This window comes from Marmota flaviventris, chromosome 7 (genome assembly GCF_047511675.1).
Source record: "Marmota flaviventris isolate mMarFla1 chromosome 7, mMarFla1.hap1, whole genome shotgun sequence".
Taxonomy (NCBI): domain Eukaryota; kingdom Metazoa; phylum Chordata; class Mammalia; order Rodentia; family Sciuridae; genus Marmota; species Marmota flaviventris.
The window spans coordinates 13,286,403-13,310,421 of NC_092504.1; the positions used below are offsets into that span (position 1 = coordinate 13,286,403).

General features: G+C 32.3%; 1 protein-coding gene across 8 annotated transcripts in view; it reads right to left on the minus strand.

Annotated features, from left to right (window-relative positions):
* Lcorl (ligand dependent nuclear receptor corepressor like) overlaps nt 1-24,019 on the minus strand; it is a 140,112-nt gene that overhangs the window by 74,980 nt on the left and 41,113 nt on the right. The window contains exon 1 of one of the 8 annotated variants that reach the window (XM_071614181.1): nt 22,911-22,953. The exons of the other annotated variants lie outside the window; for them this stretch is intronic. The gene's annotated coding sequence lies outside the window, so the exon portion shown is untranslated. Of the gene's footprint in view, nt 1-22,910; nt 22,954-24,019 lie in introns of those variants that run through there. 8 annotated transcript variants of the gene reach the window in all.

Sequence of the window (24,019 nt, forward strand, 5' to 3'; positions counted from 1 at the left end):
TCCACTAGCCAAAGTCTATGGGTTTCTCCAAGTCTCTGTCCACTATGAACCTTCAATGTTTTCTCATAGTCCCTCCTCTCAATATGCAGCTCTCTCCAGTTGTCTTCATTCTATCACCTGGAGAAGTGGGTGAGTGATGAGTGAGATTCTGCCATCTTGAATCTCTATTGGTAATTTCTTAACGGTCCAGTATGCCAGTTTCTATATTTTCAAATATACTTGGAAAGAACACATGTTCATACAATAGTTGGGGTCATGTTAACTGAGTGTTCAAATTCTCTTATTAATTTTAGATATGTTTGACTTGTCAAATCACCCAAGATGTTAAACTCTCCCTCTATGATGTTCTTCTTATACAGTTGACAGTATTTGATTCATGTATGTTATTCTGATCACACATTGAGAATTTTCAATTTTGGTGAACATTAACTTTATCATAACATAAAAATCCTATATTCCTTTCTATCTTTATAAGCTATTAATCTGATGTTAATATATTGTTATGTACTACTTTTTTTCAAGCTGTTTAACCTATGCTAGCTGTACTTTTAGGATCAGCATGTAGATGAATGTAAAGTTTTATCCCACCTGATAACCTATATTTTAATTGGAGAGCTCCTACTATATCTATTTAGATAACTGACAACATTTCCACTTATGACTATTTTTTCCTTTGTCTATGTCTCTTTTTCTTTAAAGTTACTCACTTCCCATACCATTTTCCTTCTTCTAGAAGTTTGAAATTAATATGTAGTCTTTTATTACTTACTAGAAATTTTCAATATCCCTCACTATATGTAATAGGCTGCTTTAATTTATAATGTTTTAATTTTATTTTTAGATATTCCACTTGGTTATTTTGTACACATGCTGAAGAATTTTGGACAGTTATTTAGCTCTTAAGTCATTCTCTCCATTTTTAACCTTATATTTCTTTAAATAAATTAATCATCTTCATGTTTCTATTCTGTATCTTTTTATAAAACCATAGAATTTAAAGATCTGGTCCTGTTCTTCATTATTTCTGCCAATTCTAGCACAGGTACCTACTTATGTATTTTATAATTTGTCTATTTTATTTTCTGGGATATGGGCTCCTTTGTTAAAAACTTTATATTTGAGTATATTTTAAAATTAAATTTTGGATGTGTTCTGTTAGGCTATGTCTTTATTTTTGCCCAGCACTTGGAGACCAACCCAAGCTGATTTTAAACTTCAACTACACATTTGTGGACTAAAGTGAATTTCAAATCTTAAAAATTATGACAACCAGGCAATGGCTAGAAATTATCAGGAGACATTTTCCGAATTTTTGGATACATTTTCTTGTTCCCCATTTTATACTGTAGTTCTGTTTTCTACCAAGCATTTTTTTCATTGTTTCTTTAATGACATAGTTTCATAGTTCTAATCTTCCATAGTTCCAGAGACAGAAGTCTTCCTTGATCATAAAATTCTCTGTCATATCAGAGAGCATTTTTAACTAGTCATATACATTTCTAAAACAAACACTGTTTAATCATTCACTTAAAAACCAAATTATTCATATGTCTTATTTTTAAACTTCATACTTAATTCAGAGATGGCTAAATCCCTAGAGTAAACCTCATCTTAGGCCAGTTATTCATCCTGAAAAGAAGCACTTTTTTATTTCTTTTTGAAATGTCTCTATATTCCAATGTTAATTTGGTCTAAAAAGCCAATGGCAACAATTAAAATAGAAATTGGATTAAAATCTATGATATAATTTCTGAATTTTTCTTCCTTTAAAAAAAAAGCACCCAATAGATGGCATCGGTGATACTTTAGATTAAAAAAAAAAAGGAATCTAGTTTATATTCTATGCCTTTTTAAAAATTAGGATCAGCATGTTCTTTGATAAAATCAATAAATGATAACCCCTAGTCAGGATTAAAAAAAAACAGAGAAAAGACACAAATTATTAGTATCAGAAATCAAAGTTGAGTCATTACTGCTGATCCCCTGGACACTGAAGAGATAAGACAATATTATGAACAACTTTATGTTCACAGATTTGACAATAAATAAGATAAACTGATTCCTTTAGAGACACAATCAACCAAAACTCACAGAAAAAGCCTCTATCTAATAAAGAAACTGAATTAACAACTGTAATAAGAAATCAATCAGCATAGGTTTTCACTAGTAAATTCTAAAAACTTTTATTGGAGAAATTAACAAATTCCCTAATATCTCTTCCAGCAAACAGAAGCAGAGGAAATACTTTGTAACTCATTTTTTAGTCAGCATTACCTTATACCAAAGCCAAAAGACAATATTTTCAATAAGTAGTGCAGGAACAATTTGATATCCACATGCAAAAGAAAAAACCTAGATGCAGATCTTATACCTTTCACAAAACTTAACTCAAAACAAATACATCCAAATGTAAAAGCCCAAAACTAGAAAAGTACTACAAGACAGCATAGGAAAAAAATTTAGAAGCACTTGGGTATAGTGATAACTGTTTAGATACAACATGTATTTATGGGGAAAATTCTTGATACAGTGGACTTTAATCATTACTGGTGTAAATGTAAAATGGTACAGCCACTTTGCAATAGAGTCTGGCAGTTTCTTACAAAGGTAAAAATAACTTTACCGTAACACACAGCAATTGTAATCCTAGGTATTTACTTAATGAGTTGAAAACATTCACACACAAACCTATGAATGTTTAAAGCAGGTTTATTCATAATTACTAAAAACTGGAAGCACTCAAAATGATCTTTTTTTTAAACAAAATTTTTTAAAACTTTATTATTTATTTATTATTTGTATATGGTACTGAGGATTGAACCCAGGGTATTACATGTGCGAGGCGAGTGCTCTACCACTGAACCACAACCCCAGCCCCTCAAAATGATCTTTAATAGACAAAATTATGGTACGTTTGTAGCATTGAGTATTACTCAGCACTAAAAAGAACTGAGCTAAAAAGCCATGAAGACATTCTGGTACGTTAAATACATACTAAGTGAAATAAAGGGACCTGAAAAGGCTATGTATTATGTGATTCCAATAATATGACATTCTAGAAAAGACAAAATTATGGAGATAAGTGTTTGCCAGGGATTGGGGTCTAATATAGGCAGAAGAGGTGGCGTATAGTGCATTTTCAAGGTAGGGATATAATTTGCTATTGCAATGGTACACAAAATACATGGTGCATTCAGCACGACCCATAAATCTATTCAATATGCATAAAATGATACTAATGTAAACTATGGACTTTAAATAATTTATCGATATCAGTTCATAAATTGTAGCAGATGTAACACACCAATTTAAGATATTTATAATGGGGGAAATTGAAGGAGGGGAGAGAGAATATATGAAAATATTTTTTCCTATATCTCCAAATCTCTAAAAAAATAGTTTATTAATTAAAAATAAAACAAATCAGATTAAGTGAAAATCCTAGTTTTATTTGATTTCACGTTTTTCCTTTTTTTTTAAAGCACTCAGTAGATGGCACTAGAGATCTTCAGAATAGGAATCACAAGATGCCTTGTGCCATAATACTTAGTTTTGATGTTATGTATGCTTTTGAGATCTTCTTTTATTTGTTAATCAATAATACAATTAATGCTCTGAGAAAGGTGTGTTATAGACAGCTAAATTTAGTTGCAAATTATATCATTACATATTTAGGTAAATAATCTTAGAAATGTAAGAATGCAGATCTGAAGAATAAGGGAGCAACAATAATCCTAATTCTGTATTACAAGTCAATAAAAACAGTGCCAGTAAGCTACCTGAAGACCAAATTCCAACGCACATTTTAGCAGTTATATAGCACATCCATTTGACACTTCCTAACTACCAGTGAGCAAATATCTCATTAGTAAATTGTCTTTCACTGAACACGGCCTCCAAGTATTTTAAAAATTCATTTGTTTCCTCAAGCTAGGACAGAACAAAGTATTATGTCTTCCTAAAAAAAAAAAAAAAAAAAAAAAAAAACAGAAAAAATGAAAACATATTAATTAAGCACCAAGCAACAAATTACCCACTACTGGCATTCCAACTGATGTACTCAATGTGAGGTTTATAAAGAACAAATGAAGTAGCACTTACTTATAAAACAAATTTTCCTCCATTTAAAAATTTAGATCACGTGATCTAATGCAGAGAACCAGTTATTATGCACTTTACACACTGATGAAGACCCAAGACTATATTCAGCCACTTTGGTGGCTACAGAAGAAAAGGGAGAATCAAAGTAGTATCTAGAGAAAAGAGTAAAATGTATTCTCATTCTTCTACATTTAGAATTCAATTCTCGATAACAAATGATCGATCATGACAGTACTGAACAATACAAATCAAATACATAAACCATTACCATTATATACCTTTATACACTATATGTGTTATTAACATATATTTCCATTAAGAAACATTACTCAGAGTTCCAAATAATCAATACTTTTCAAATATAATTGGACTGTAGTTGAAGAATGACAAGAACATTGAATGAAATTAGATTCAGTATATGGTAATTTAAAAATCAGTCTTGGAAAGAGAACACACATTGGTGGGTAATATAAAAATAAGGCTACTGATAGATCTGATCTGTTCAGAAAGAAATGTATTAATCTTGATTTGAAAGAGAAGTTATTCATCTATACCTTCAAAAATACATTTTGGAAAATACAGAGCATAACAATTTCCAATCTTCAATTCCCTATTTTTAATTCAAAGACTTGCCAATAAGAGTCAAGGAGCATGGTCTGTTACTATTTTAACACAAGTAAATATGATTTTTAAGGCTCCTTGAAATATCAAAAAGGAAAATTTCCAAGTCTTTCTCAAGCTTTTAGAGATCCCCTTCTTACATTTTAATATTAGCTTAGTTTTTTTTTTCCTATATGTTATAATATCTAGTTTCCCTACCTACTACACAGAGGATATAAACACTAACATATCTCCAACCTCATAAGGTTAACCTACCCAACAAATTAGGCAGGAAATATAAAGCCATCTCCATAAGACTAAAGCAGTCTTCAGCAAACACAAAACATCAGTAATTATCTGACCAAGGATTCATCCAGAATTTACAGGTATCACCTACAAATTAACAATAACAGCAAACAAACCAATTAAAAATGGCCAAATGACTTGAGCAGATCTTTTAAAATGGAAGATAGACATACAAATTGTCTCTAAGAACTTAACAAGTGCTCAACATCATTAGTCTTCAGGGGAATGCAATTTAAAGCAAAATCTGATACCATTTCATACCCACTACAACAACTAGTAACAATGGCTGATAATACTAATTACTGACAGGATGTGGGGCAAATTGGAACATATGCCCTGCTGAGAAGACTAGAAAATGACTCATTCTAGAATACTTTGGCAGTTTCCAATACATTTTATATATGACCCTACAGCCCAGAAATTCTACTCCTAGGTATCTTCCCCCCGAAAAATGGAAAAGAAATCCAAAAAATACTTGTTCAAGAATATTCACAGCAGTTTTATGAAAAATCTTCAGGTACTCATTAATATCCTCATTCAGAGGAAGTAGTAGGAAAGAACAAAGAATGAAAAATAGTTTGTGCACTTTAATTCTGGGCATTACCGTGTCAATGGCACTAAATAATGAGGAACATAGGAAGAAAAAGAACAGGTTCACAAAGGAAAGTAAGTTTTTTATTTACTGAGCTTAAAATGCATCCTGCAATGCCTGCCCACAACGTATATGATAGAGATATCAAGAAAACAGCATGGAATTTGGAAAGAGGCTTTTACTCATCTTTTAAATAGTGGTTAAGTGCTGAAGCCAGGAAACTGACAAAATCTGGAAAAGCAGAATAAATATATGTACATAAACATACACGTACGTGTATATATCAAATATAAAGACAGACTACTTAAGGTATGGCATTCTAGGGATAGTATGAAGATCAAATAACAAATGAAGCAGACAGGATTCTTAACAGTTTTTGTGTAATCCTTTGGTAGTATGGTAAGGCCTAAGAACTCTCAGATTCCTGTTTCTAAAGCCATGAATATATCAAAAACCAACTCTATTAAAATACAATTGTCAACATTTTTCAAAAATTGAGATGTAACGACATCTTTCGATACAAGATCTAGTAGTAGGTCTAATATCTACCATAATTTCCAAGTAGTGAGAATGTAAGCAATAATTCAAGATATAATTGACATAAAATATCTATAACATCTATCATTGGGAAATGTAATACTTATAACCATGGTTGTCTGTTGTCTACATTTATAGTTGGAGATATTAAAATTTCAACTCAAGGTTAAGGAAAATAAAAATGAATTTTCCCCCTCACATTTCAAGTTCATGGACCCATAAAATCATACCCATAAACTTTTTGGGGAATATGTAGAGACACAGGTTAAGAACCCCTGAGACAGGAAGTAAAATTAAAGAGATATAAAAACTTAATAAAGTATATAATGGGAATGTTAGTGGCAAAGTAGTATATACTAATTTTAAATTGCAATAATAAAATACTACATCCATTGTTTCATTTCCTACAACTGTGAGATGAAAAGAGTGTTAGGTCAAAGAAGAGCTTGTTAAAGAGTCAAATAAATTCAGAAGTTGCTAAGTATTTTCAGAAAAAAGAGAACAGATCTTTAAAAATACCCCTATATATTACTGATAACCACTAAAACCAAAGATGATATATCAATCAATAACTATTTTATATCAATGCAACCAGATTTTCCACTTCCATCCTGTTCCATCCAGTTCATACCTCTTCCCAATTTACTGTTATATTCTACCACGTAAGACAAGATCAAAACAGATGAATAATAGCATGAGTCTTTTCTGTTGGCCTAACTACCATACTAGGTACACAAAACAGTAAATTATGGTCTTAAACAGAAAGGGTAAAACATCTTCTTCTTATAGGGATAAATTCAGTTAACAAAAGTATAGGGACATTAATTTAATGCTCATATCTCTACACAAAGGTCAGTGCTATAGTGAAAATATGACTAAAAATTACACGGAATGCTGATTCATTTCCCATAATAGGCTGCTTTTCTGCCTCCTCAGCAGCAATGGCACTAGCTTTCAAGTATCAATCTCTGCCCCAACAAAGCTGTCATCTAGATAATGCCTTATTCCTTTTCTATCACACCCACCTTCCACAAAGCTTAGAAGTATTGTCCAGAGGCAATTGTGGGGAATTACAACTGAGTGTGCCATAAATGTTTGACTTGTACAATATACCCACAAATATGGTACCCAACAGACACAAACATCTTTATATGAATTTTTAGATATGTAATATTTGGTCCACTCCTAGGAACAATGGAAAACAAAGCAAAAAGTGTTAAAAAGCAGACTCCCTACCAAAGAAAATCTAATATTTTAACAAAAGAGGCAAGCCCAATGAAGTAAAAATGTCTACTCCCAATCAGTTAGGTTTGATAGGGGCTGCTATGGACTACCACAGAATTTAAACATAATTGTTTTCTGGTCATGATAAAATCAGGTAGAATATCTAAATATGGGCTGGGGGTGCAGTTCAGAGGTAGACTGCTTGCCTGGCATGTGTGAGGCCTTGGGTTCAAGTGGCAGCACTAAAACAAAAAATCTGTATGTTACAGTAACAGAAAAGTAAACTGGGGCGTGAGGGTTAATACTCAACTAGCAATATTAACATTTTTGCTCTATCTTGCCTATTGAATATCAGACTTCCAAATGTTTCTTTCTTAATTATCTTTAAGTAGCATGAAACTCTAGACAAAAAGCAAATAAATTATTATTAACAAGTATTTACAAAAGTTGTTTAACCTAGAAAACAGTAGGATGGCTATAAAGGTACAGAGTTGTTTTAACTAAAGATAACTTTTCATTTTTATAAGTTATTAAAAATCTATTATCAACATTCTATATACAGCCGGGTGTGGTGACATGGGGTGTATAGTCCCAGCTCCTGAAAGGCTGAGACAGCAGAACAGTTGAACCCATGATTTCAGGGTCATCTTTGGCAAGAACACAGTCTCCTTAAAAAAGAAAGGAAGGAGACCCTACTATAACTATTATTGTTGCTAAAGGTAATAAAAAAGACACAGAGAAAGAATACATAATTTCTGCTCTTTAGGAGTTGACAATCTACTATGGAATGATCCAGTGTAAAGACTACAATTTAAAGACTATAAATTTTTTGAAGAAATACCTTGAGGCTCATCCTATCTTCAATTTCAATACACCTGAGTAGAGTGTACTAAAATTCAAGACAATGAGAGAACCAAGAACACATGAGTTACTCCATCTCTCCTGTATTCAACCATAACAAGTCAGTGTTTTCCCTGAGACAAAAAAACGTATCATACATTTTCAGTGATTTACCATGGTACTACAACATGGTAACTTGATAAATATTTCAGAATGACTCTTCATTCTTCAAAGGCAGTAAGGACTTTTATGTCAAAGTTTCTATTAAAGAGTCACTGAAGAAAGTTATTAAATAAAAATAAGTTTTGAATTAATGGATTATGAGCTAACTGGTTCTAAGGCTGGCGAACAATGAAGACTTATACATTATCAAAAGAATCCATACCATTATCACAAAGGAAACTCTTGTCCCTGGTTATATACACTCCCAGGTTTCATTTCTCACAGTTTATTTAAGGTTTTAGTAAAAGTCATGTACTACCATAGTTTTATGTAGCAGCTTATCAATTAAACATTTACCTACTGTTTAACAAAACTGAGAATGCATTTAATAAATAAATATAAATATATATATATATATATATATATATATATATATATATATATATATATATATATATTTTAAACAAAATGCTTAGTCAGGGCTGAGGATATAGCTTAGTTGGTAGAGCACTTGCCTCACATGCACAAGGTTCAATCCCCTGCACCACATTAAAACAAACAAACAAAAATACATAGCCATGCTACTCTGAGGAAAAAAAAAAAATCACAAAGCATAGCACATACTTGGAGGAAGGTTCATTAATAATAGAAATCTTTTAAAACCAATAATTTATTTTTGGGACTTAATTTAGGAGAACAACTCTATAGGAGAATATGTAAATCCACTTAACTGACCATGTAAACTGTACTATATCATAACACATGACCAAAAATCAAAGAGTAAAAGCTCCAGTCTCTATCCCTTCTTGTCTGAGAAGCTGAACTCTTACACTTGTTCCCCCAGAACACTCATTCTCCTTTACCTGACAAAAGACATCTGATATACAGCATAAGTCAATCTGTACATTAAATATCAATAAAAATTAACCTGATTTATATTTTTATTATTATAAATTGTTTTAATTTTCAATAACTTCTAAGTACAGAAGGGCTTCAAAAATAGCACAAAATTTCTATACATCCTTCTCCCAGTTTTCTCAGAATATTAACATTTTATTTAATCACAGTACAATTATTACCACTGGTATAATACTATTATCTTTAGACCTTATTTGGAATTCACTAGTTTTCCATTAATGACCTTTTTCTGTTTCTAGAATTCAAACTAGGATACTTGAGTTGTCATGTGTCCTTAGTCTTGAATCAGTAAAAGCTCTTCAGTCTTTCCTTATTTTTTATGACCCTGGAATTTTTAATGAGTACTATGCAGTAATTTGGTGGATGACCCTAAATTTATCTGATTCTTTCTCATGGTCAATTTGTGGTTATGAATGTTTGGCAAGAATACAATAGAAGTGATATGTTTTCTCAGCAGTATGTGTTATGTCATAGTACAGGTGATGTTAACTTTGATCAGCTGGTGTCTGCTGGATTTATCCAGTGCAAAGTTACTACTTGTCTCTTTGTAATTACAATTTTGGAGAAGACAGTTTTTAGATCATGTAATACCTTGTTTCTCAACAAAACTTTTACCCACTCATTTTAGCACTCAATCATACTATTGTAAGGTGATTTTTATTTTTCTCATTCCTTATGCATTTTTAAAATGTGGGCTTCTTCTGTAAGGAAGAGCTGTCCTTCTGTCTCTTCTTCCTTATTTATTTCTTCACTCACAAAGAATTAGTATAAAAATATAGATATTTATTTTAATGTATGAGTTATAATTCAATTCTATGGTTATTTATTTTGATGCTCAAATTCTAACTTTGGCCATCAGAGTTCTTTTTCCACTCTTTTTTGAGTACTTTCTTAGGACTTGGCAACACAAAATAGTCCCAGCACAAGCCATGCAAAAAGCACTTCTTGATTTTCTTATACTGGAGAATCTGTATCTTATTAAGGATATAAATCTACATAAATAGAAGTCCTGCACTTCAGTGAATATCTTATGTGTAATATCTGTCAGATAATGAATATGTTATATAATCCCCAGTAACATGTACACACTATTTAAGAAAGCACTTCCTTGCCTTAGTACTTCTGGAGGCCAGGATCAGCAACTTAGTACTTGTGGGCTACAGTAACAGAATATCTTAGACTGGTAGCTTATAAAAAGAAATTATGACTTTTTTATTTTTTTGAAAACGTTTTTTAGTTGTAGACAGACACAATACTGTTCGTTCTTTATTTATTTTTACATCATGCTGAAGATCCAATTCAATGCCGCACGCGTGCTAGGCAAACGCTCTGCCACTGAGCTACAACCTCAGCCCAGAAATTCGTTTTTTCATAGTTCTGGAGGCTGGAAGTCTACAGAAAAACTATAAAATAGTCTGAGAGAGCTGTGGATATAATACACAACTAGCAATGGCTATAGCAGACAGTTCATAATTATATGTAAACTAAAAGTGCCCCAATGGTAGTTTACAAAACTAACTGATCACTTTTTATAAATACAATATTTGGTCAAACACTCCACTGTAACCCTAGACTTCTTACAGCTTAGTAAATAATAGACATTAAGATTTAGCAGCCTCTGAGATTTCGAAGTGGCTTACAGATACTTCTTTAAAACAGAATAAAAAACCTAGGTGTGAGAATTGTCACTGTAGTTTAAAGTTATCTTACAATCTCCCCTTTTTAGATACATGACAGAGATAATGACTACTTTTAAAATATACAAACTAATAAAAGTGGCTTAATTTACAATACTATGAAAAGAATAAAAACTTAAAATGTATTCAAAAGAGAAAAACAGACTTGAGACATGTAGATTGCCCAAGATGTTTAAAAAAATAAACTATTAATTTTTTTCACAACATCTTCTCATACACAGAGAAGACCCGTGGCAGGAGAACTGAATGAACATGTATGTAATCACCAGTCCTTAATTTTTTAAAAAAGCAAAAGAAATACAAACTAGAAACACATTTCATAGAGCAAACTTTTTAAGACACCCAAATATATAGGAACTAAGAAAGCTACTTTTATATCATATCAACCCTTGAGTAGGCTCCTCTTTAACTGGCTTGGTTTCTTGGCAATACTCCTGAACTATACTGCTGTATATGGTATCCTAAACTTGTTAGATTTGAACCATGGTATTACAAAAACCACACACATGTATATAGTGTACATAAACATGCATTTAGGAAAAGACCTTTTTTTTTCAAACCTATACCTAAAATGCACAATTTAATTGTACATAAATTAAGAGGAAAATACAGTCGGCTTTTTGTCTCTGCATGTTCCACATCTGCAGATTCAACCAACTATACATCAAAAATTTGGGGGGCTGGGCGCAGTGGCACATGCCTGTAATCCCAGTGGCTCCGGAGGCTGAGGCAGGAGACTCGCAAATTCAAAGCCAGCCTCAGCAATGGTGAGGTGCTAAGCAACTCAGTTAAGAACCTGTTTTTAAATAAAATACAAAATAGGACTGGGGATGTGGCTCAGTAGTTGAGTGCCCGAGTTCAATCCCTGGTACAAAATAAATAAATAAATTTGGGGGGGGGGGGTTGGGGGGGACAATCATATCTGTACTGATCATGCCCAGATATTTTTCCTTGTCATTATTTCCCAAAGATAATATAACAACTATTTACATGACATTTACATTATATTATACATTCTAAGTAATACAGAACAATTTCAAATAAATGGGAAGATGTTTATAGGTCATAAATATTATGGCATTTTATATAAGGGACTTAAGCATCCACGGATTTTTGTACCTTAGGGGTCCTAGAACCCATCTCCCATGGATACCAAGAGAAGACTATATAGCACATACTAAGAGTATCTTATATGTATTTGTTTTATGACTAAAATTCCTCTCTAAAAAATATTTACTACACAAAGAACTAAAAATATAAATACTGTAAAGATATTCCTTGCCCCCCAGGAATGTCAAAAGTTACTAAGATCAATATGATAGCATCTAAAATTGACTAAGGTAAAAATCATTTTGTAGAGTAAAAATTATCCATAAAAATCCCTTTAAAAACTCACAGGTAGAGTCTATACCATACAACATCATAAATTATCATGTATTATGAAACATAACTTTTTTAAACAAGGGAATTACACTTATTTGCAAAGATGATAACAGTACATGAAGCTTGTAAAAAACAGGAGCTATTATGTAACAGTAAATTCATTTATCTCATGTATCATGGTTGCTATAGAGTGTAATGTGAACAAGCAGAACTGTGGACAGATGTCTACATGACAGATTTTTATTTTTTTGTTATACTCTCTTTTTGAAAGAACACATGACACTCACGCTCCATTTCACACATGTAATGTTTCAGGAAATCTAAGAAGGTAACTCCTTTTTGCCTAAGGGTAGTGAAAAGAAAAACAGGGACAGGACCAGAAAAACTAAAGCATTTCTTCTATTAAAGATGATTCAGAATTCATCAAAGAAGAAAAGATAAGCAAAAAACATTACATGTAAGTATAGAAGAATTTCAGTGCACCTCTGCTATTGATACTAAGTAGCAAAATAAAGTCAGAGGTTTTCCAGTAAGGGAATAATGACTTCATTTTTAAAATAAAATTGATGACAAAATAACAGAGGAGACAGATAAACTCAATTATAACATGAAAAACACAATAACAGTATAGTCTACAGGAAAAGAATCTAACAGCTTAGGAAAGGGAAATGTAGAAGTCAAAAAGAACAACAAAAATATTCTAATTTTATGCATACTGTCTTCTTTGAAATTCTTGTGGGTTATACCTAGAAGTAGAAATCTGAAGTAGAAACAAATATGAACTTGAAAAATGAAGACTAGCAATACAGATTTCCTATAAATAGAAATTGAAGATTTTAAGCTACAGAATTAGGTAAAATTGTCTAGGGAGTATGAGAAGGAAGCCTTAACATTCAAGGGATGAAAGAAAGAATATGAAAAATCACTTTACTCCTGTTTACACCTTCTTCTTGTATCACGGGGGAAAAAAAAAACCAGAGGAAAGAAAGAGGGATACAATGTTCAGAGAACTAAAGAACACTAGAAGAAAGTAATGAAATGAAAGCTAAAGAGGGTTCCCAAGAAAGAGGAACATACCAAGCAAAGTCAAACACTGTAGGGTTGAAGCAGTCCAAGGGTTGAAATAGTGTTCTTGGTTCTAGGACATAGTGGACATTTGGTGGGGGGCGGAGGAGGAATACTGTCTAGTACCCAAAGTCATCTATTTTTAGTACACTAATCTCCTTTTCAAGGCATTTACCTACTAGGTTGGAGCACTATTATAAAAAACACACTTCATCTGAAAACTCTTAAGCTTTTCTGTACTCTTGGTCTGTTTGGGCATATTCATTTTCTGGGGAGCTATTCTCATCTCACTTGTACCATAGATGTGGACGAGACTAGATCCCTTCTCTCTGTTTCCTAATGAAGATTAAGCCACTTGAATGTTTCCTCTTAGGACCTGGAAAATAAACACTATGAAGACATAAACCTCAAGTTATGCAGACCTGTTTATTATAATGTGTCTTTGACGTAGTTCCTGCATATTTGCCATGCTGAGTCCTTTAGCTTTTAGAAAATTTTGAAAATCTTCATTACTCAATAGCCTCTTAATAACTCCCCCTTTTCCTTAATATGGCCAAAGTTAGTAAATCTGAATAAAGAACCTTGATACAAGAGCTATTCACTTTCTTTGCTTTCTTCTACTGGGGAATTTCTGCTCAATTGTCATCTCTATTGTAAAACCTATGCTGGCAGCAATATTTTTTTTTCTTAGCTCTAATTTCAAGTAGGATTATTTGGACTATTTTTTTATATTTCCATAAATATTTCTTACATATTCTCTTATAATAAACTAACACAATGTATTATGGTATATAATAAGAATAAGGCAATGATTTACTGAAAGAGTTAAGTCCAGAGTTTTGAGAAATTTAATAACTGCAAACTATATAATTTGAAAATCACAGGTAAAAAAAGTTTGGTTAAGGGGAAAACATAAGACGTTAAGATAACTTCTATAACCTGGGCCTGTGTATTAGACTTCTACATGCTTTCTTTTAAAAGCAATTTACCCAAGACTATTCTGCTGTGGCGTAAGTCAATATAATATGTTAAATTCCTTGACAACCTGTTATCCTAAAGGCTATTCTCAGGGGTAAGGAATGCAAGACTCCTCCCTGAAGATACAAGAACAACAACTGCCTGGAAAACGGGACTTTTGTGACCTTTACACAGATGAAGATTCCAAGACTCAGGAAGACAGAACAATCACAAGAAAAGCCTTCCAACCACAAGTTCCAATTAGAACCAGTCATCACGGGCCAAGGTGACCAAGAGCTGCTTTTAGATCTTTAACATATAATTTTAATCTTATAATGGTAAAAATTTCTCCCCCATGGCTTTCACTTGGGTACCTATGGGTAAAATCAAGTACAGAAAAGACTTTAAAATCTGATGTCATCTTACTGTCAGTCAAAAGCTGAAAAATGGTACCTGGGCAGAACCCTAGAAATTTCCCTAATATCCCCAATAATAAGTAGGGTAACAAAAGAGCATCACACTGCTTTCTACTTTGAAATGAGTCACCATTTCACTTAAGGGCATCTTTCCTTTCTCCTAACAAGCTTGGCTATACTTTCACCACATTTCAGGTTTTGCTTGAAATTTCCTCCTGTGATAACAAAAGAGCTAAGAGACACAATGTGACCCCAGGACCCTTCCCCCTAGATTCCTGGGACCACCATCAGTAATATGCTAACAGTGAGGCCATAGCAGTATTCCCTGATGAACTGACAAATGTGTTTAAATCACCATACATTCTCAATTTTGATGAAACACAAACTTTATGGGGGTAAACGGTACCTCAAATATGTTTTAGAAAAACAGAATGATATTAGATGTGATGATGTCCAAAAATAGTTCAACATTGCTTTTTAAGTGATAATTTTAAAGGTGATATTAAACTAAGACCTTTGTTAAAAGTCTTTAACAAAGGTCTTAGTTTGTGAAAACTCACACCTTTTTTTTTTTTTTTGCGGGGGCGGGGGTGCTGGGGAGTGAACCCAGGGCCTTGTGCATGCAAGGCAAGCATTTTACCAACTAAGCTATATCCCCAGCTCACACCCTTTATAAGATAATGTTAATGAAGCTTATTTTATGATGTTCAAATAATAAGACTTGAGTATCCTTTATGATTCATCAAAGAACATAAGAAAAAGAAAAATCTTTCAAATACGGCTCTCCTGATAATAGTCCATGCTCATATACACCTTTTCTTATTTGTTTTTGAACACAACATTTATACGGTCTTTTTGCCTATAGTTAAATGTTATTACCACAGCTTACAGGCAATGGACATATCACACACTATAAGCATATTGATAATGAGTATCAACATATTGAAAATGAATATATAATGAAGGATGCTAGTGCATTTGACATTTCTGTGATGTAGGATTTACGAAAGTTTTGGTTAAAAGATACTGCAGTCCAACCAGTGTCATAGTTTAGATATTAGGTGTTCCCCAAAAGCTCATGGATGAGACAATGCAAGAAGATTCAGAGAAGAAATGATCAAATTATGAGAGTCTTAGCCCAATCAGTGAATTAATCTCCCTGATGGGATTAATTGAGTGGTAACTAAAGGCAGGTAGGATATAGCTGGAGGAGATGGGTCACTGGGGACGTGCCTTCTTGATATGCATCTAGTATCTGGTGAGTGGAGTTTCTCTCTGCTTCCTGATCATGAGAAATGCTTGCTTCCCTCTGCCACACTTTTCCACCATGATGTTCTGCCTCATCTTCAGCCCCAAGGAATGGAGCTAGCCATCTATGGACTGAGACCTCTGAAACTCTTGAGCCCCCAAATAAACTTTTCCTCCTCTACAATTGTTCCTTAATCATAAACTTAGTCTTTAGTCACAGCAGCGAAAAAGCTGACTAATACAACCAGGCCTGGACAAAAGTGTAACAATAAACAATAAATGGAGTATGACAGAACATAACCAATGTTTGCTAACTTCCAAGAGTTAAAAAAAAAAAAAATGTTGATTATAAAGCTAAAGCTCTTACATCTTACTAAAGGAAGCTGGATTTAAAGAAGTCAAGATTAAAGATGTTAAAGAATCATTTAACATAACCCAATAAAAAGTTTGATTAAGGAAATCTTTCAACTTGATGCTCAAAGTAAGCCAAACAAAGATAAAGGAGTCAAAAAGACTTCACCAAATCTTTAAATTTTAGATGATGTAGATAAAAACATTTACCGTTTCAAATGAGTGTGATCATGACATAAAGAGAATTATCACATTTAAAAACAAAACTGCAAATACAGTCTTGGGTGATATTAATTGAAAAACTGCAGGAGAAGGGACCTTGGTTATTTGCTTTCCCTCAATAAAACATAAAAGTCTATGAGAAAAGAATTATTTAATATTTTGGAACAGCACCGGACATGTAATTGGAGCTTAGTAGTGCTTTGCTGAATTAATGAGCAAGTAATGTACCTGATATTTGTTTTATAAAGCATAATGTACTTGTCTTGCTTAAAGAAAAGTTATGCCTGGAGAAAAAACTAAATTAGTAATATTCTATAGAAGAGCACAGAGGTGGGTGACATAGTTTCTTAAGAAAATAGAGAAATATTATTTTGTACATTAATACTAACCAGTCATACAGCACATATTGATTCTTCTGTTACTGCCACATAAAAGTAGTGCTTCTTACTTACCACTTGAATATAAAGTATTCTGAATAGCATATATATAACTACATAGTGTGATACTTGTTATTTTTACTGTTATCACAGAGCATAGGGAGCATATCACAGAGCATAGGGAAGAAATATTAACCAAGGACGTGGCAATTTAAAAAACAGGGTTCAAAATAGAATTACATCTCTTAACAATAAGGCCAGCAATTTCCCCTCTCTCCTGCTAGATTATACTTTCTCAAATTAATTAAAATATGCAAAGAAATTATTTAGACCAACTCCTAAAGACTTATATATATAAAAAATTGAAAGGCCTATTTCTTTCCAAAAGTTTTTAAAATACTTACTTCAAAAGGACACTAGGGCTGTGTAAAACCATTCAAAGAATAATTTAACAACTAAGCATTTCTGAAGGAAGTTTATAGTACTAATATATTTTCAGTATTTTTGTCTGATCTTCAGAACATGTTCAAATATTAGCACTCATCAACTGCAAGGAAGGACTCACTACATTTTTTTTTTGTAAAGGTCAAGTGTACTATAGCTGTAAGTCAAGATTAAAAAAAACTGTGAATAGGTAATCATGACTTTAAAATCCTCTTTGATTTTTAAACCTTTCCTTTTCAAATAGTTTAAATGTGCTCAATTAACATATTGATATTAATTTGGTGTATAATTAAAACTATTCTAGGTACTAAAAATACAGTGAAACAGACAAAATTTCTGCCCAATTGGTTCTCATACTATAAAAGTAACAGATAAACAGATTTTAAAAGGGGCTCAGACTGAAAATAAATGGTAAAAGTGAAATAAGGCAAAAGAGAGCTACTGAAATGAATAATTCTATTTGAATGTTGAGTCAGAGCATGGTTAAGACAGGAGTAATGTCTGATGACGTCAAAGAATGAAAAATGTTCCCTGGTAGAAATAAGATTCCAGGTAAAGGTAATAGCAAGCATGAAGACCCTAATATAAGATAAGGCTAGCACATCTGAGAAAAAGCAGTCAGTAAATGGTCAAGAGAATAAACAACAAAAGATGTGATCAAGGAAGAGGCATAATTAGATTTTATTCTAAGTGACATGCAAATTCCTCAGCTGCTTTTGGGCAGAGGAAAAATTGCCTGGTTTAAGCTTTAGATACATTATCTTGCTTTCTGGGTAGAAAAATTATTGGTGAGGAGAGGAAAAAGTAGAAACAAAGATGAAAATATAAGCAAGTGACAACAGTTCTTTGAATAGAGTAGTAGCAAAGGAAATAATGAGACATGATCAGGTTTAGGATAAATTTCAAGGTAGAGACTTGATTTTTGGATGTAGGGTATAAGAGACAGTGAAAAATGAAGAAAAGCTCCTTCCTAGCTGTGGAGTTTGGTCAATCGAGTCAAGAGTGGTACCTTTTATTAAAACAGGAAAGGCTGAAGTAGGGGAAAAGATTAAAATCAAGTATTCTGTTCTAGGTAATTCTGAGATGTAATTAGATATTCTAAGAAGAAATAAAAGCAGTTAGATATATAACTGATTGCCAGAGGGTAAAACTGGAGAAAAGGTCAGGATTAGACTAATATTTAGATATTATCAGCACACACATGACAATTAAAGCCATATAACTGAAAGAGTCCATCAAGTGAGTGAAGATAAATCAAGAAAAGAAGACAGTTGAGGACCAACTCCTGTGGCTTTTCAATATTTAGAGATCAAGAAGAAATCCAGCAAGAAGCATGTGAAATGAGCAATTCACAAGAAAGGAAAATAATAAGAATCAAAAGGATTACAATTTCCAAGAAACCAAAAAAGGAAAGTGATTTAACTTTTAGACATGATGCTGAAGAAGGTAAATACTAATTGGTTTTTCTTTAAAAAGGACAAGATGGAAATACAACGAAATTGATAAAACAATTTTAATGGAATGAAAGGGAAGAAAGTTTAATCAGGAAGGACAGAAAAGAGAAATTGAGATGGTAAATGTACGGATAATAACAAATATTTATTAAACTCCTACTTTATGCCAAGTCCTGGAGATGTACCACTTAGCCAAAAGAACAAAAATCACACAGAATACAGACAATAAATTAATTAGTTAAATGATAAAAGGTGATTGTGCTACAAAAAGGAAAGGAGACTTTTAGTTGCTGGAGGTATAAACAGAGATGTGTAAAATAAGTACTGTAAAGATAGGAAACCAAGACATGACTGGGTATTTAACTCTAGTCAAGTTCAAATGTTGTGCAATAAATGGGAAATTAACACAGGTGTTTTAGTCAGTTTTTTTGCTGCCATGACCAAAAGACCTGACGAGAACAATTAAAGGAAGAAAAGTTTATTTGGGAGCTCACGGTTTCAGAGGTCTCAGTCCACAGATGACCAGAGACAGGGTCTTACTAAGATGTTGAGGCCGCAAACTTGTGATTGCCCTGTCTCAGCTTCCTAAATAGCTGGAATTACAGATGTGCATCACCATATCCAACTTGTTCTTAACAGTTAATTTCTAAGTTCTCTGATGTGTCATTTCTGCATATGATGTCAACTGTGAGTTTATTTTTTTTTCCCTAGAAGGCTAGACAATTGACATAATGCAGTCTGTTGAAAAGTCTAGACTACTTTTACTAAGTTTATATGCCCCCTTTATTATAAGCTATATTTCAGTATGTTTTTGGGTTGTCCTTCTATCTTTTCTGAGTAATGTGTTCCAAAGTAATGTCTATATCTATGTCAAAACATACTGTTTAATTGCTTTATATTATGTTCTGATAATTAGTAAATCAAGTCTCATTATTACTTTTTAAAAAAATTAACTTGCTAATCACTGCTGTTTTTTTCACATGTATTTGAGAACCAACTTGTCAATGTCTATAATGCTGAATCTTCCTATTTAAAAATATAGAACAGAATTTCATGTATACAGGTTTTTAAATACCCTTTCATGAAAATCTTGCATGTTTCCTATTTCTACATAAAAATATATTTTGTTGCTATTATGAATTATAATATCCTTTTATTTTGTTTTGCAGTTCATCATTGCTAAAGTTAAAAAAAAACCTGTTGGTTTTGTATATTGACTTTTGAATCTGATTACATTATAATGTTAAAATATATTCTTAAATTTAAAAAAACCTATCACTTAAAAGATAGCTGCATTAAGTGAAAAGCAATCTAAAAGATTAACACTCTAAGAAACTAAACACTATCATCAGTCATAGTCCATTTGGTTAGTGAATTTAATTAGTATTTATTTCATACTTTAGTATAAAGCTTAAACATTAAGAGTTTGAATGGAAAATGGCCTGTGTTCCAAAAAAGCATGGGAAATTTTATATATAAAACCTGGCTATCATTTAATTTAAGGGGGTTAATAAGAGCTATCAAATAATTTTTCAAATAACTTCATCAAATCCAACAATATCATCTTTAGGAAAAACAACAAAAACAAAAAACCCCACCATACCACAATAGTTTTTATATGACTGTTACATTTATGGGAATAAATAAAAGACGAGCAGGAAAAAAAAAATGGATCAAGAAGAGCTTCATTTTATTATATATTTAACAATATGTTGCACTTAGGTACCATGTCCGTACTATTTGTCCGATTTAGTCAAGTCCAAGAGTTTTAATTTAAAAATAAAAGAGACATCTTCCTAAATGGAAGCCAGTGACTTGCACACTTCAGGTGTGATCCGAGAATACGAAGCTAAAAGCAAAGTAATTTAGTTTACATTTCATGTAGATAGTTTTGGACAGATATTTTGAATGTATAGGTCCAGGTCTATCCACTTTCAAAACATGTTGAATGACATTCAGACAATATTCACAGCAATATTTACAATGTAGGAAAAGAAACTATATGTACATGCTAAATGTACATGCTAAATAATTTACTTGGATATAAATAATAACTGGATATAGTTTAACTTAGTACTAATTAATGCATTCAAGAAATATTTACTAAGGATCTAGGATGTGACAGGTAATGTCCCAGATGCTGAGGTTCTGGAATAAACTAAATAAAATCCATATCATCATGGAGATTTCATTTTATTCTAGCATGCTAGTTAACTTTAAAGTTAACTTCTAGAAGGAATTCAATTTTGAAATAGTTCTAAAGTAAAGTACATATAAAACTAGTTAAAAGTTCACTTTTGGACTAGGACATTCCTCCCCTATTCTATGTTTAACACTTTAAGAGCATCTTCTACTAGCTTCCAATTACAAGAGACTGTATGAGCTGTATTTAGATGAGGTAAAAAGCTTTCTCCATTCACAAAGAAGGTCTAATGTCACTGGCATTTCCATAATCTGTGTATTATTAAATACTAAGAGAACTAATCATTAAAAAGGAGAAACATAATATATAGTAGTTCATATAAAAGAAAAATAATAATTCAAATAAAACAAATTCTAATCCTAGGCTACTAAACATCAGAGAATGGAAAGTTCTCTCTCTCTCTTTTTTTCTTTTGCATAATCCTGGGGATCAAACCCAGTGCCTAGCACATACCAGCAAGCCCTCTTCCACTGAACTACATTTATCAGCCCATTTTTTTTCTACTTAATATTTTTTTTAAATGAGATGCTTTTCACATAGAACAGCTTTCATATCATTAATTTCTTCTTGAAAGGTACAGACATTTCTTCAAATGTTCATAACACAGAACTAAAAGATATGCTATTTAATTTCACTAAGCTTCATTGTCCCTACCTGTTAACATGATAGTAAGAGTACCTACCTCTTATTATTGTTTTGGAATTGAATGAGGTAATAAGGCATATAAAAGGCTAAGCACTCAATCATAATTGATAATATCAATTATCACTGTTATTCCAGGTATTAATAGTCTCAAATACAGTTTATATTTATCATTAGCACCATCCCAAGTTGGAAAACTCAAAAACGCTGGGTGTGGTGGCTCGTGCCTATAATCCCAGTGGCTCGGGAGGCTGAGTCAGCAGGATTGCAAATTCAAAGCCAGCCTCAGCAACTTAGTGAAGCCCTAAGCAACTGTCTCTACATAAAAATTTTTTTAAAGGGCTAGAGATGTGGCTCAGTGGTTAAGTGCCCCTGGGTTCAGTCCCTGGTACCCCCCCCCCCAAAAAAAAATAAAACAAAACCCAAAAAACCAACTCAATAAACAAAATTCAATAGGATAGTCAAAAAATATATGGTTTGCAAGAGAGGATCAACATGGGATGTACCTCAATCTAAACAATGGATTTTCAAGAATCAGCAATAAAATGCTACCAATATCCATAATTTCTACTAAAAATGACTGAATCTGGGAAAATTTCAAAAAACCAAAGTTTCATTGACAAGATGCTTCATCAATATTTATCTGCAATTCCAAAGACCTAGAAGTATTTTCTGTCTTTAAAAACATATTTCTTGCCTTTTATTTCAAAGTAAACTTAAGAGTAGAATTCAAAATACAAACAACAAACCAGTAAATGGAGTTAAGACCATTAAAAATTAAGATTTTAATTTTTTTTAAAAAGATATTATCTCTACCTCCAATCTGGACAAACCATATTGGACTCTCAAATTATTCTATTTGGTGGCGGCGGGGGGTGGGGTGAGAGGGTGGGAGGAAAACAAAAACTCAAGTAAAAGGCTGGGGATGTGACCCAGTGGTAGAGTGCTTCCCATAAATAAACGAACAAAACCCCCAGTAAACAGAAAAACTTACATTTTAACTTAATCTGAAAAGTGATGATGGACTACAAATGAAGGAATTAACAAATTTAAGACCTGAAGTAAAGCAAAAACACTAATAAGAATCTTCAATTTAAAAACTCTGCAATTTTTCAAAGGATCTTGAAGAAAACCCAAATGGAGAGGTCACTAAATATCCAAGAACACTCACCCAACCATTGGTAGAAGACCTCTTGGAGACCCAGATGCTTGAATCAGCTGAAATAGTACCAAGTTTTTACTGATTACTCTTAATAGGGCAATGGAGCACAGGCTAACTCCATATTATCAAAAATTAAAGGTTATTATTATTAATTCCAGTTACTACCATTACAAAAAATTCCAAGGAAAAGGACAATGAGTAATAAATTCCAAGGTTAATAAAATTTATGTGTGCATATGTGTAAATGTGTATATTCCCTCCAGTTCTCTTAGTGCTGTAAGTCTGATTACTAAGTCTCATAAGTACATTGGCAGACAAAAAAAATTTTTAAGTTAATATTATAAAATTCTTAAAGAATTTAAGAATGTAAAGTATTTTTAACATTGGTTCAGATAGAAAATTTTGAAAAAAGAATCTGCTTTTTTAATGATAATGCAAATTCCTCCACACTTAAGCACTTCAGTAACACAGGAAAAGGTTTAAAACCAATACAATTCTTTAGGCCTTTGAGTTACACTAAAGATTGTTCTAATCAGAGGAATCTCATATTTCAACACATAAAGGAACTCAATAACACTATAAAAGACCCTCAAAGTTGAAGACTATTTTCAACATTATTGATTAAAACATGAAAGTTATCAATTAATAGAAAATATCTAATGGTATCTAATTCTAACAAGAAATTAAAAAGAATCAACACTCCAGGTTGAGAAGATAGTTATGTATTTATCTCTAGAAGCTGAGGGACAGGATTAATCACACCCACCAAAAAAACACCATAACTTTATTCCAAAGTTCTATACATTAAGATTTAAAACAAAATTTAAAAAACATTCTTCTACTAAGGGAATGGCCAAGAACAAAAACTGAAGATTCTAATTTTCCCAAGTAACTAAAATATAAAAACTACTTACTGCTCGACATATGCGGGACAAGTAATGAACAACTAAAGAATACTCATTTTGTTTGAACAGTTTAAACAAACAAGTAAAAAAGAACATATTTCTAACGTCAAGTAAGCATATTCAAGTTAACAAATAAATACTGAAATAGGATGCCAGCAAATACACTCCAACCTAGCTGTTAAATGACTTAACTGTTACATATTAGGGATAAGC